The sequence below is a fragment of the Cygnus atratus genome, chromosome 6 (genome assembly GCF_013377495.2).
Source record: "Cygnus atratus isolate AKBS03 ecotype Queensland, Australia chromosome 6, CAtr_DNAZoo_HiC_assembly, whole genome shotgun sequence".
Taxonomy (NCBI): Eukaryota; Metazoa; Chordata; class Aves; order Anseriformes; family Anatidae; genus Cygnus; species Cygnus atratus.
In genome coordinates, this window is record NC_066367.1 from 4,884,952 (window position 1) to 4,899,681 (window position 14,730).

The following is a 14,730-nucleotide window of genomic DNA, read 5'->3' on the forward strand; positions in this document are numbered from 1 at the left end:
AGTTTTATCAATAGCTTAACCTATGGACCAAACGGACGCAAGTGTGGGGAATCTCAAAGGAAAAACCTTTATCTCTCTGTCACCAAATTCCCAGTTTGTTACAGCGAAACATCTAATCTGCTCACTAGTGCCCTCCCTTCAGGCACGGGATTCTTTCAAAACCCTTCTTAGACCACAAGGAGGTCTTTCATCACACTCTACATTTGCAGTCCAGAGCACAGCACAATTACATGTATTCTCCTTTCACAGCTATCACCGCACTTAGAATGTGCATTTCAGGACTGGAAAAGCTGCAGGACACTGAACTGGCAGTTGTTGCACTAATGGCATGATACTATTATTTTAAAGCCCTGGACATTAAGGATTAATGAACTGTATTCACTCTAGAAGAAGAAAAATAAATAAAATAATAGAGTTACTATTATGACTGAAGCCTACATCACAGATTTATTTTTACTTTAACTGTTGTTTTCTCTTTTAATTTGAAAACATGGAAAAAAACATACTTTAAGCATGTTGGCCTTAACAGTTACCTTAAATCTCCAGAAAACCTTGCTGAAACTTGTGGTATTATCACACTTGCATCCTAAGAGTCCTACTCATTATCCAGCTCAGCACTATATTCCAGCTAAAATTACACAAGGTGTTTTGTGCAGGACATTTGCATTTCTCATCACAGAGGACAAGGGAACAATAATAGGAAAAGCCTCTTTTGTAAAACACATTAAGTATTAAAAACCACAGGAGGTTAAAAATGTCCTGTTACATGACATCATTGCAATGCAGCAGATGAAGGGAAAACAATTTAGAACAGGATTTGTCTTCTCTTTTGATCCAGATGATAGCACCAGATCATATTTATTCCAAGAGGTCTGGGTACATTTTATTTCATCATCCACAGTCTGCACCAAATCTTGAAAATCAGCTTAGAAATCTAGGAACACAGAGCCCCAGAGTGGTCGTGGAAACAGAATATTTATGAAACATGGTAGAGATCAAAATTGTATTCCTGGTTAAAAAGGCAGAGTCTGACCTGCAATGGCAATGCAGCAGCATTTCTATAAGGACAGCTAAAGAGGAGACAGACATGAAAGGAATCCACATTCCTTGTTTACTCCTGAGGAATCACAGACAGAGATCAAGCACAACAACCAAATGTGCCTGATATTCCTCCAAATGTTGAATTCTTGCTTGCATCAATTAAGTTCTCACTAACTCCGGTAAACAAACTGGGAGTGCAGAAAGACATATGCATACGGTTTCAGTGCAAGAAGAAATGAACACTCAAGTGATATTGAGCTACAGCAGTTAGAGTAAATGGGATGCAAATGGGATTGTAAAAATCAGTGGCCAAGCCCTGCGTTTGCAAAGTTAACAAGAATGTGGTGGACAAACAGAGGTATAAAGGGAATGAAGGGGAACAAACAAATAATCTTCAGCAGATGGAACAGATAACTAAAAATATATGAAACTAATTTTAAGGATCATTCAGATAAAAAGAATAACAAGAAAGAAAAAAAAATCACTCCAAGCCTAGATAAAAAACCATGAACAAGCAGCAAACAACAAACAACAGAAGGAATATATAGAAGAGCTACCAATCCAACAAGCACATTTGATGAAACAGCCCTGGGAAGCTCCCCTGTAAAAGACAGAAGATCCCAAAATTCTTTCATGTAATAATAACCTTCAAAGCCTCAGGACAGGCGTTGCTGTGTAGCTGCTTGTACAGGGAGAACAGACAGCAGAGACAACACGCGGGATTTCCAACTCCATTAGCTTTTTATTTATGGAAAGCACTACAGCATACCATGCTCTGAAAACACAAAAGTAATTAAAAGAAAAAAAAACCTGACAAGTTCAGATGTTGCACATAGAGAAAAGGGTCATCCAAGGACACTGCTGAACAAAGTATATAGAAACAGTACCTGAAAAATAACAAGCCCAACTGGCATCATAAGCTTTTCCGTAATAAGAAACACAGAAGACAACCGAACATACTGTCCAGTTTTAAAACCACCCAGGTTTCTGAAGGAATCTGTAAGAAAAAAAATAACTGCAAATTCTGGGAGCACATGGGGTTCATACAAGTTCTTCAGGCAAATAGAAAACAGAAAATTCCCACAGAAAAATTGGCAAACTACATACACACCCCAAATCCAGAATGAGGATTATTTATATAAGGAGACTTGGGCAAGAAAGATTTATATATACTGTATATATACTGAATGTCTCACGCCAGTTCTGCTGAAGCACTGTTACCTATAAGTGAAGGATTGTGTCTGCTGAAAAAAAGACTGAAGAGGGCTAAAATGAAAGTTTCAGGACAAAAGAATGTGATAAAATGTGATAAAAATAGAAAAGATAATAGGTAATAGAGAAGACTGAATGAATTGCATGAGCATGATAAAGAACAATATTAAATTTCACAATGTTGTGCACCTGTAAGATCAGTCCAAAATAAAGTACTAGCTAGGTTTCATCAGCAATGACAGGGCTTAATGGATAATTTTTTCAGAGCAAGGGAAAAGTGTTTTCAGCAGGTAAAAATTACAGGTACCTCTGTCACTAAAAATCAGCAGGCTTCAGGCAACAAGCGAGAATCCAGCGTTTCTCCCACGTCATTCTCCAGTCAGCCACACATCTTTCACAGGGATGCTAATACCAATCTCTCTCTCTTCTAACCATTCATCAGGTTTTGTGAAATGTGTAAAAAAAAAAATTGGAGCAGGCCAACACTTCAAAATTATTGGCAGGGAGAAAAGCAAAAGGAAAAAATGTGATTACTCCACTGTAGCCTAATTCCACTAGAGCTTAGTCTGAAAATAAAGCATTTTAATGTTCTGCCTTCATTTTCAAGAGCAATCAGTCCCCAAAGCACCAGAATCCTTCTCTATCCAAGCAGCAGCACCACCACCAACCGTAAAAAGATCCCTTGAAAAGTAGTTAAGGACTGGCACGCTCTGCTCTACGTTATGGTAGGACTTAAAACAGTGGAGCTTCCAAGTGAAAATTGAATCTTCAGCTACAGCATGTTTTATTGAGCGGGGATGCTGCCACAACCACAAGTCCCTGGACAAGCCAGAACTATCACATTGTTTTTTCTGGCCCGAAAAGCTCTCAGCCCATGAATCTATTCTACACGATGATATTCTCCCCCAGCTGATCTATTAAACAGGAACAGGAGGAGTATCAGCTTCCATTCTCAGCAGAGATCAGTATTCAGCTAAATTTAATTTCCTAACATGAAGTAGCTATCTTAAATATAAGCTTGTCTTAATCTCTTATCAACACATGAAATCTGGGAATCAAATTTGGCAAATGAACTTCAGGCACTTCCAAGTAGCTCTGATGAAGAAGGACAGGCACAAGCACACACAGAATGAACTTAAAACTACTCATCTGTTTGGACTGCCACAGAAATTGATTTTAATGGCAAAAAATGTCTTTCTCCACAACAGTCAGCCTGATGATTGACATAAGGCAACGTACAACACCATAAATTAGACCAAGGCGTTTTTGGTTATTTAGCCATGGAAGGAGCACTGAATCCACAATATTTATTCTCTGTGATATATATTATGACAACGACAAAAAAAAAAAAAAAAAAGGAAAGAAAGCCATCAGTCTCCCTTCTTTAAGCAGTCAGCAGGGCCACTCAGGGAAGTCTGCATTTAAAAAAAAAAAATCGTAAGAAATCAAACCCAAAGAAAACAAGTTTAAAGGATTGCTCAATTCCTGTTTTTCTATTATTATTTAATGAGTAAAATAAGTATGCTATTGTATTCAGAAGTCAATGCATTTTTCATTTTGAAAGAAAGGCAGGAGCCAGAAAAACACACTTCTGTGTTATTCCGATGAAGCTTTGCAGGAAAATAAACAAACCTCCCCAATACACATCTCTAGTAACCTGAATTTATGACAAAGCTTAATAAACTGGGTATAGTAAGAAGCAGCTGTGTTTTCCACAATACAGCACTGTTTATCCTCACTTGTTAAAGTGGACGTGCCTTGCAGAATATAAAACTACATCAGTGAAGGATAGAAAGAGACTGTTTACATGCATGAATCTGTTCTGGTCAGGTCGCTGACGAACTCTTCTGCAAGCAGCAAAAAAATCCTGCACACACTGAATGAAGGCTTGCAGGTTCGCACATGGTACGTGCTAATTTGAAAAGCAACCTTGTGGCATCTCATGCTATTGCTCCACAATCAGACTGAACACATGTGAATTGTCCTGTCTCTCCCTTCAAGTGCTTGGTCCTACTTGACCCAGTTCCCAGTGCAATATTGCACACACCTGAGCCAGCACCCAGAGAAAGGTGCTCCAGGCAGAAAAAGGTGGTAATGGATAGGGAAAGGCTTGGACCACCCTGTCGGCTGCACCCTGCTGTGTCAAGCTACCTGCAGAGTTGCATACCCTGAGAAGACACATACTCTGAGAAATCAAAGCACAGACAAGAACAGAATTAATATATCCATGACACAACACAACTAGTAACAGGATAATTGTGGAAAACCCATGTTTTGGATGACCACACATCCGCTGCTGCTCTAGCCAGTACTTTGCCATATACAAACATGGATTTTCCTAATACGCATGTACCAGGGCAGACTATAAAGGAGTAACTGATGCATTTTCAGATGAGTGATGAGATCTTTTAGTAGAGAGCATAGATCTCTCTGCCATTCACCCTTCCATGCTGTATGAGGCTGAGAGTACACTTGATAAGTTGCCTCCTCCAGACATGTTTTTAAAAAGTCTTTCAGATGCAATATCTCCTTAAGGATCGTACCATGTAAAGCATTCCTAGGTACATAGCAAAATTCAAGTTTCAGATTTCTATCAAGACATAGTAAGATTCAAAGCAAATTTGCCAGCTGAGAAGAAATACAGTTTATTAATTTTACCATACACAAACGCTGGATGGGACTTAATGTTTGGATCACATCTTCTAATAAGCATCTGAACATAGTACACAACTGGATACTGCTGTCTGGGGGGAGGTGGAGGGGGGGAGGGGAGTATTTAGACCATAAACAGCATCAAATGACCTAGAAATACACATGCCTTGCAGCGAGCACGAGAAACACCACAGTAAATACAACGTACACAAACACTCTTTAAGAACATCTGGCAAAATTCACCGTAACGAATTCAAAGCATTTATCTCTAGCCAACCACTTATTTCTTTCAGAACTGAGATGTTTAGTATTTTATTTTGTTCCTTAATATCCAGGCATATTCTTCAGTAGTTGGACATTTTTTCCCCTGCCATTTGGCTAAGCAATCTAAGAACTTCATTCAGCAAAAGTAAATTGCAGATAACTTAGCAAATGGAAGTGATTTGGATTAAATAGAAAACAGATTATTTCAAGGTTTAAGAAGATATGGGTATGCTGGTAACATAACACATCTCAAATACATTCCACTAATCTTAAGTATGCTTTTCTTTACCTTTCACTAAATATCTAATCTGTGATCCGTTTCTTCACACCTTTTAACCACTGTTCGGTTATAAGGTCAAAAAATGTTAAAATCCCAAACTGAAAGCATATATAGTCACAACATAGTTGAGTGAGTGAGAAATACTTATGAGACTATTGTGGAATCATTAAGGTTTATGGTTATATGCCTATTTACTGTTCTGTGTATTCTACTAAAACAACTTGTTACAGTTGAAAACTTTTTTCTTTGTCTTATTTTGAAGAAGCACAGCTAGGCATATCCTACAAATCTGTCTGAGGAAGGCACAACAGCACTGTCCATAGTGATTTTGGGGGGTGAGAGCAAGGGCAAGAGAAGAAAAGCGAAAAAATTAAGAGGAAGCAGAAGGTGTGCATGGACAGGGAAGGAACTATACCTCTAGCTTAGAGCTGAAAGGTTTTAAACTACATTTAAAATCTCTCCCATTCCTCCACTTTTCCTTGCTCTGCTTTTTATTTTTTTTTCCTGACTCACTACTCAGAAAGTTCCTAGATTCCAATCAAGCCTAACAATGGTACAGAGGAAACAGCTCCAAAGTGGGAAGAGAGAGAAAAATCTCATGTAGGCTCTATTCATAAACCACAAAATTATAAACAGTAAGGGTATTTCCAAAGAACAATAAGAAAAACACTACATAATAAAGTGCAATATCCTTAAATTATCCGAATATGACCTGGTTCTGTATTTTCTTTAAACCTGAGAAGAAGAATGCAATAGCAAATTACCTCCTTGCCTGCCTCCATTTAAAGCCAATGGAAGAACTCTTACTACCATGAAAAATTCTATTTTGATGAGCAGAGCAGAACCAAAGCCTCAGAAGATGAAAGCACCATTTTCCCTGATCTCCACACAAATTGATGGATGAAGCAGTACAGAGTGATGCAACGAAGCTGGTGTTCATCTGGTCACTACCACCTGTGTTACACAGCCTGGGACTTTAGACCAGGCTTACCACTTCTGCATAGAAACATCCCACCCAAGATGAAGATAAGCAGGGAAATTCTTCAAACCCACTCGAAAATAAAATGCATTGAGTAAAATGTCAGCAATTCTGTAACACACATTGGCAACAGTTCTGTAAGAAAAGGGAAAGCAGAAAAGGCACTGACGGTAAGTACCACAGGTAAAGCACAAAATGTTCTGACATCCATAGTTATGTTAGCAAAGAGGAGTGGAATTAAGCATATCACATTCAAACCTGGGACTTGCATCATGAAGTACGTCCTTGCTCTCCCAGTTCACATGCTTCCAATTGCTTAGAAACTGAGCACGACAGTCACATTCCTATAAAAGCTCTTCTAACATTGTAGGAATTAGCCATTACAGTACCTAGATCGCAATGTTTTTCTGATTATGTGGGAATTATCAAAAGAATTAACTTGGTTTTTATCTTACTTTTTATAATTTACGATTCTGCCTCCCATTATGTTGATGTTTTCTAAGTGAGATATCAAGAGAGATCACAGAGGAATCACTGCCACGTTTTTACAAAGAATGAAGTGAGAGCATGGCTTGGCACCTCAGCGTACTGGATGCAGAGATCAGATGCTGACTGTTCCTGCTGATACTACACTTGCCTGAGGCATCCCAGATTCCCCCAGTATCAGTGGAATCTCAAAAGAGGTTAAAGTTGTAAATAAAACATTCATATAAAACAATGTAAGTAACATAAATTGCCATATTTTGTAATTATCTATTTTAAACACATAGATATATGAAACATGATACCTCAGCAGTGTATTATCACTAAGTAATATGCAATAATTCTCTCATTCTTCTTACCCTCAGAAAAGTGAGCAACAAAAGGGAAAACCCAAACAGCAAGGCAGTTTTGCATCAACTGCTGTGTGTAAGGAGCAGCTGCTCCCTGTGGCATTACTGCAAGCCCACACAGTGAGCACACACAGCACACGCTACGACACGCTGAAGTCACCCCTGAACTTACTGCCTGCTGCCCTGCCCACTGACACTGATACCTACTGCCTCGTGGCAGCACTGTCCCCTCTGCAGTCACATCGCTCCCGCTTTGCCAGTCAGTGTAAAAGCAAAGCAAATACCAGCACTTTTTGGAGAGAAACAATCAAGAGTGCTGTCAGCTGCGTCGTGATCTCCTGACAGATGATCACTACAGCTCATATGATGCAGCTGAGCTGAATTTTCCACACCTGCAGATTTGCTATCTGTAGCCATGAGTTGGCTCAGGCCGCTCCAGTCAAAACCAATACAAAAGCATGCAGAGTCCCATTGAAACTAAAGAAAAAGGGTGTTCTGAGGACACAATATCATTTTCCATGTGAAGGGGGACAAGAGGATCATCATCCCATGCATTTCCAAAGCCTCATATACACAGGTAACACTTCTGAATAGAAGGTTTTTCCCCCACTTTTTGCAGGGGTAAGACAAGCAGACAATTTGTCAAATGTCACAGTTCCACTTGCTTTCCTCTGTATTTCTTCTAATTTGCCACCTTTGTATACTCATTCAAGTGTAAACTGTAATACTGAGCTAACCATGGGCAAAGTGTATTTTCAACCTTAACACAAAATCACACCATTTTTCTTCCCTCATGATTTCCAGTCTTTCAGCTGGTATTTTCCTCCTACCTCTGGAAGAATCCAAGCAGCTTACAGAAAAACAGCTTTAGTTCCCCGTTCTTTATGGGAGTTTTGGCTACCTTTCAGCATAGAAAGTGGCCGACAGGGAGGGAAGGGAAGCTGGGATGTAGGAAGGTGCCCGGAGCCTCCCATCGCCACCTGCTGAGGGAAGGTTGTAGAATCCTTTTTACAACTTGCAACCTCTTTAGGTAAGTTCTCAGAGTCTGCAAAACACTAAAATGCCTCAAAAAAGATAAAGGAGACTCAAGTTAGGAGAGCTACGCTAAATTATAAGGCTATTAAGTCATTTCATGACAATTCCAGCATTTCTGAGGGACTGTAAGAGAATGTTACTGTCTTTACACTCTGGCTTCCTAGCTATGGACTTGCCTTTCCATGCCTTTCAGCTTAACAGTCCAACACAGGACACAAAAAATCCCTATCAAGACTTGATACAACAATAATGTTACAGAGAAAAAAAAAAATACAAGCTTTCACTACAAGAATACATACAAGAAAGGGCTGCGTTGGCAGCTGCAGGAGAGCTGTTTCACCCAGTTAGGTGAGAGATCTGTAAATTCTCTCTTTCAATAACATCAGCATTATACACACTGATGTTGCAGTTTAGCAGTGTTGACATACTGCATTTCACACCACAAAACACAGCAGAAGCAGGCAATTAAGTGCAATTACTGTATGGCACAGAAAGATAAGAGAATTAGTATCAGCTCCAGTTGCAGAATTTGTTGGAAAAGTATTTCTTCAATCCTAAGCCTATTCGCACAACAGAATAAATTGAATATTAATACAACATACAGCTTATAGTACTGCAATTTTTAGGCTACCTAAATCAAGAACAAGATCGTACTAAACTCAGATGTTAAGGACCTTTGTGCTTACAAATCCCCTGTACATGCTCCTTGAAAGCTCACACATGTGAAACAGATTAAGGGGCATGATGGTGGGGGTTAGGCTCTCAAACTACTTTCTGCTGGCTACATGGTCCCCTGCTACCATTTTCCGTCCTAAGTAAAGATTCAGCACCATATTATATGTATACTATAAGCAATTCACCTCTCACTATTACACAGTACTTTAATGGGATTTTTTTTAATGTTATTTTAACTGCAGTTCCTCTAAAATAGGTATGACCTGTGTACACCATCAGACATACACTCGTGCATGCCACACCATGCCATACCCTGCAAGATGAAACTACCATCTAGCTGGACACCAAGTGCCCACTGCTTTGGAAGTGAAGACTATGCCCATGCTGTCACTCGATGAGGTGGGAAGCAGAAGAAAAGACACACTATCAGCTGGTATTTTCAGGCCCGGGATTCAATCTGCTTTGATTTCAGCGCATGAACAAGCAGCTAGAACCATCAGCAGAGACCCGTGTTGCATCTGATTATAAGCAAGAATGACAATGAAATATTTTGACATACTTTTCCCATTTAAAACTGGAGCTTGTATCAGCAGAAGCTCAGACATGGCGATGCCATCGTTCATGATTTTAGTGCAAGCTTTGCAGACATGTTTTTCTAGAAGACTCAAGACCTAAAATTGAGCTCTTGTTAAAAAAAAAAAAAAAAAAGAAAAAGAACCACACCGTTTAACATAATCAAGTTTCAGTCCTAAGGAACTGAAAAAAAAGAAGAAAAAAACTTTAAAGAAGGAAGAAAACGCTAAACATTTGAAAAGGACAAAGTGAAAGCCTGTATTGTTTTTAAGCGCATTTCATAATTTTGTTATGGGACCTGACTCACGATCTTTGAATGCATACGCCTGCCAACACAGCATGTAGGAAGGAGGCATTAGAGACAGCACATATCTGCACAGCAAGGCATTTGGAAAGATGCTCCGGACAAACATTAAGAAAATAGGTTTGAGGACACACCAAACTTTTTTTAAACAACTCCTAATGTAATTGGCATGCAAAGATGACTGCTGTTCCAAACTACATTTTGAGATGTGATTGCAGGAAAAATCATTTTTTATTGGGAACACAGTCACTTATCTAGGCTCATTACCTCACTTCTGCTCTGCTTTCCAGAAGATTTCACAACAGATGAAGAAAAAAAGTATTGTTTCAAAAGACCTTCTTTAAAAGAACTACATAAAAAAATCTGTACAGTCTCTCAATCTGGCAAAAGAGAAAATCTACTGATTGTGTTCTGTGTGCCTCTAGGTGTAGGAAAATCCTGAGTTACAGAGGGCAGCCAAGGAGCAGCTCAGAGGATGCTGTGCACCTCAGGGTACGGGTGAGAGGGGCAGCCTCTTGCTGCCAGCCAGGACAGCCTCTGCCTTACCCAGCCCTGCCTTCTGCTTGGGCTCCTGCAAGGGTTTTGAGTGCCCCTGAGCACCTGGGAAGTGTAAGCACAAGATTTAAGTTCCTGAGAGTGCATCCTGCCTGGGAAGAAGCAGAGATCTAGGATCTGCATTTAAAAGGACAAAACTGAAAAAGAGAATGCGCTGTAAAACAGCACAGCAGCTAGCACTCTGGGGTCTGCTTTGCATGTTGCTACTGCATTTTGTCTTCATCCAAGATTGCCCCCATTAAAACTGCGGAGGACCAGGAGAGCAGAGAAAGGGAGGAAAAAAAAAGCAAAAAACACACACACACACAGATGGAAGATCTTGCAGAGATCCAGAGAATCCAACAGTCCTCAAAAAAAAAAAATCATTTTATCTAAAAATAACATGCAGAAAGTTGAATGTTAAAGTTTTGATGTTATTCTAGGGATTCCAAGAAGATGGCAGCCCTTAGAGATGACTCTCCTCTATCCACAGCTATTGCCAGACACAGGAATACCTGCTCGCCCTGCCCCACTAAAGCAGTACAGCATGCTAGAAACAGCCATCAGACACTTCTGAATGTCAAAATATTTGCCTTAAAAGTCACACATTTCTAAAAATAGAAATAATCTTTGCTTTACAGATGAAATGCAGTATCTTACTCTCAGGGCTTTTCTGGTACTTCTTTGCCACATTATAAAGTAGTCTGCATAAAACTTCAGGTGTTGGGAACCCTAAGCTCTGTTTCTTGCTCCAGTGAAAGCTCACTATATATACAGTTGTTACAAACTCACATCATGTCTCTTCTACAGCAGTGTCTGTATCATTAAGCTACAAAATTGTACAGTTGTTCTTTGCCTAATACACAATTATAGCCCCCAAAAAACAGCAAGCCATTTCAACCTGAGGAAATGACGGTTATCAGAGTATCCTCATAGCTTGGTGATTAGAACATCTGCTTAAACCAGCAGAGGGGAGGAGGAATTAAAGTGTAAACTCTTCCCTGGGAATTCAAGATGAGTTTCCAGCTGGATACACTCTCTGTTGAAATCCTGGATAACATCTACCTAGTAACATCACCTCCTTCTCTTGATGTTCAGTTCAGCATAACAAACAAGTTTTGAAATTACCTGGCAAGATGCAGCATTTCAGATGACCTTGTGCTTATTAGATTGGGTGGAGCTAAACCCTAGGTAGAAAGTGAGGCTTTTAAGGCTGAGAATCTAAGTCTGACCAACACTAGAGTTCTTTCAGTGCCCATGGAAAGGTAAAAACCTGCATGGGCCCTCAACAATGCAAGTGAAGTGGCACAGACAGGGTCTATGCCTGAATATCTAAGGCTAGAAACAATTTGATGTGGCATTTAAGTCATGGGGCATCTTCAGCGAAGCACTGATGGAGGACTAGTGAGACTAACTGCATGGAAAAATCAGGGATTCAGGAGGTACTAAGATGGGGCTGACTTCCATTGGGAACAAGGACTTGAACAAATATCTCTAAATGAAAAGCTGTGTATTGAGGGCAAGAGACCTGAAGAGAACACTTGGGTAGCTATGCAGAAGCACTGTGTGTTGTAACAGTGGCAGTGTTGTTCACTCTTACCAGGGACAAGAGCTGGTCCTCTAAAGGCGCCTACCGCTTCCAAAATCAGATTGCAGTAATGCAAAAAAGGGGATGGGGAAAAGGTTTATTTGTGCCCAATTAGTGTATTCTTATGCAACAGCTCTACTAACCGATTAATCCAGGACTTTTTGTCTCACGAGCTGATTAAATCGCCATACAGCCTCAGCCACTCATTTCACCCCCAACGACAACTGATGGTTCCCAGCCACCAGATGCTGCAAAGGAAACCTGCTGCACTGGGTGGGCTCTTGGCACACTACGGACCCTCCAAAACCGAGGGAATTAGCATCCTAAGCAATTCATGTCAAATACATCAACAATTCAAGGATAAGGGAGTTCCTTTTTTGTTCTTTTTCAAGACACAGTAGTCCCCCATTGAAGCTAAAGTTGCCCTTTAATTATTTCACACAGTAGCTTTAATTACTTTCTTATGACAAATTCAAGCAATATGCTCTTGAGGGATTATCTCACACGAAAAACTAATTCGATAACCGTAACATAAACGCCAGTTTATTGTATTTGACCTCTCCAGTTCTTTGTGTAAGTCTTTTGATTTGGAGTTTCAGAGCATCCAACAATATTTACAAATGTTGGGTAAACACCCACTCACATGCTGCTGTTACGTCTCGGTTCTGCAACACTGTCTAAAGGCAAAGGATGAATGCGTTACTTTAATGAGCTCCTAAAGGACATTCTGAAAGGTCCCACCAGGTGAGCATTTTGCAGAGCAGTAGATACAGTCTTTGAACTCTGAAAAGACATTCAAGCCTCAAAAAGATTACAGGGTTGCTACCAAAGCCCAACAAGGCAGTGCCAACCATTAGTTTACATAACAGTCTCATCCGCTGCTCTAACTACACCTTCCTCAGCTTTGCTCATCCAGTACCAGTTTGGCATTTCCCCATGAGGTTTAAAATGCATTACACAGGATCCTGCAGTAGTGGTTCACTGTTGCAGTTGAGATTTTTTCTCTTTTTTTTTTTTTTTGGCATCATAATCATTTTCTTTCCTGTACCCATCACTCCCAAGACACGCCCAACACTACCCAGGTCATGCTTAAGACTGTCATCCTTACTGCTAAGGCGATCCTTGCTCCTGCTGATTTCCAGTCTCTTTTCACTGACGTCCCTGTCTCAGGAGCTCCGTTAAAGGCATAGACCTGACTGTTCCCTTGCATCCCTCAATACTGCACTGTAATTCCTGGGCTTTTAATCTGTGAATCACAACCTTTATTCAACCTTTTCACATAAATATAAACGTTCAAGTTTATATAATCACTATAATCACTTACACAGCCACGCACCTAAAACTGAAACACATACCCCAAACCATCCGGCAAATAACCACATACTTACTCTCACCATTTTCCCCACTATTTTGTTGTTCCTTTCCCTGTGTGCATGTGGATAACCTCCAAACATCAGGGGCTGTCCCTGACATAACAATTGACTAAGCCGTTCAATAATTAAAGGCAAGCTTTTCTGTTCTTGTTCAAATGGCCACAAAATAGAAGCTTAACCTTCAGAAAGGTTTTTTCCCTCCTTGTAGGAATTGTCTTATTTTGATTACCATCATCGGAAGCGGAGGGTTGAAGCTCTGAGGAACGGTACATCAGTACAACAGCAGAACAGCACTACCAAAGTTGGAATTTAGTCTAATACATAGGGGAAGAAAACTATAGAAAAGACACAAGTATTTCTAAGTCGTGGGTGCACAGCTACGCACATAAGAAGCAAAAAAGGATGACTGTTCATATTTATACTGAGTAGACCAAACATGTTTTGTTAAAACATTTTGCCTCTCTCTACACGCAAGCCAAGAACCTTGCGAATCACCTCTGTACGTGCCTCGCCTCCCAGTCGGGGAGGTCTGGAGCATGTTTTTGGTCACTTCCCTATGCAGACACCCCGAGTAACTTGTAAGCCAGCAGCACGCCCAAACTTCCAGACCCGCTGGGGCTGGGGCTGGGACTCAGCACCCACCGGGCAGCTCCCGGAGAGCCGGGATCCCTCAGCAGCTCGTCGCGGTGTGGAAGTTAAAGAGCGAAGCCCGGCGAGCTGTGGGAAGTTTCCTGGGGCAGCGCGACCCCCAGTTCTCCCCACAACCCGGCTCCTCACGCCGCCACACCTACCCCGGGGACCCACCTCGTCGGCCGAGTTGGGAGCGGCGATCAACAGGAGACCAACAGGCGCTGCCCTTCCCCGCTGCCCTTCCCCGCTGCCCTCACAGCGCACCCCGAGCCGCCCCCCGGGACCCTAGCTGCGGGTGATGGCGGCCGCCTCCCCGCTCCGCTCCCGCCTCGGAGCCGCCGAGAAAAGTTTCCTGACGTCAGCGCGGGCGGACGGCCGGGGGACCCCGCCTGCCTGCCGGGCCGGCTGCTCCCGGGCTCCCCCTGCCTCCGGCCGGGAGGAGGAGGAGGAGGAGGAGGAGGAGGCGCCCCTTGGCGCTCGGCAGGGGGCGCCGCTACCGGTGCGCGCGGAGCAGCCCTTGGTTGGAGCCGTTGATGCGGTTGGCTCTGAGGTGAGGTGGCCGCAGCCCGCTGTGTCCACGGGCAGCTGTGGCAAAAGGCGCGGCTCTGAGGTCGCCCAGCAGCCTCGGTGACGCCATCCCCGGCTGGAAAGCGTCACAACAGGGCATCTGAGGGCAGGGGAGAGCCGTCGCCGCCACCGCCCCGGGGCTGAGGGGATGCGCCCAGGGACGGGTAGCGCCCAGCCGACCTTCGGGCAG

General features: G+C 41.9%; 1 protein-coding gene across 5 annotated transcripts in view; it reads right to left on the reverse strand.

Annotated features, from left to right (window-relative positions):
* Positions 1 to 14,352, reverse strand: part of GULP1 (GULP PTB domain containing engulfment adaptor 1) — a 152,295-nt gene extending 137,943 nt beyond the window's left edge. For 2 of the 5 annotated variants that reach the window (XM_035536830.2, XM_035536827.2), the window contains exon 1: positions 14,148 to 14,331. The gene's annotated coding sequence lies outside the window, so the exon portion shown is untranslated. Of the gene's footprint in view, positions 1 to 14,134 lie in introns of all 5 variants that reach the window. The other 3 variants (XM_035536831.2, XM_035536828.2, XM_035536832.2) reach the window with 3 other exon arrangements.
* Between the last annotated feature and the right edge of the window lie 378 nt (positions 14,353 to 14,730).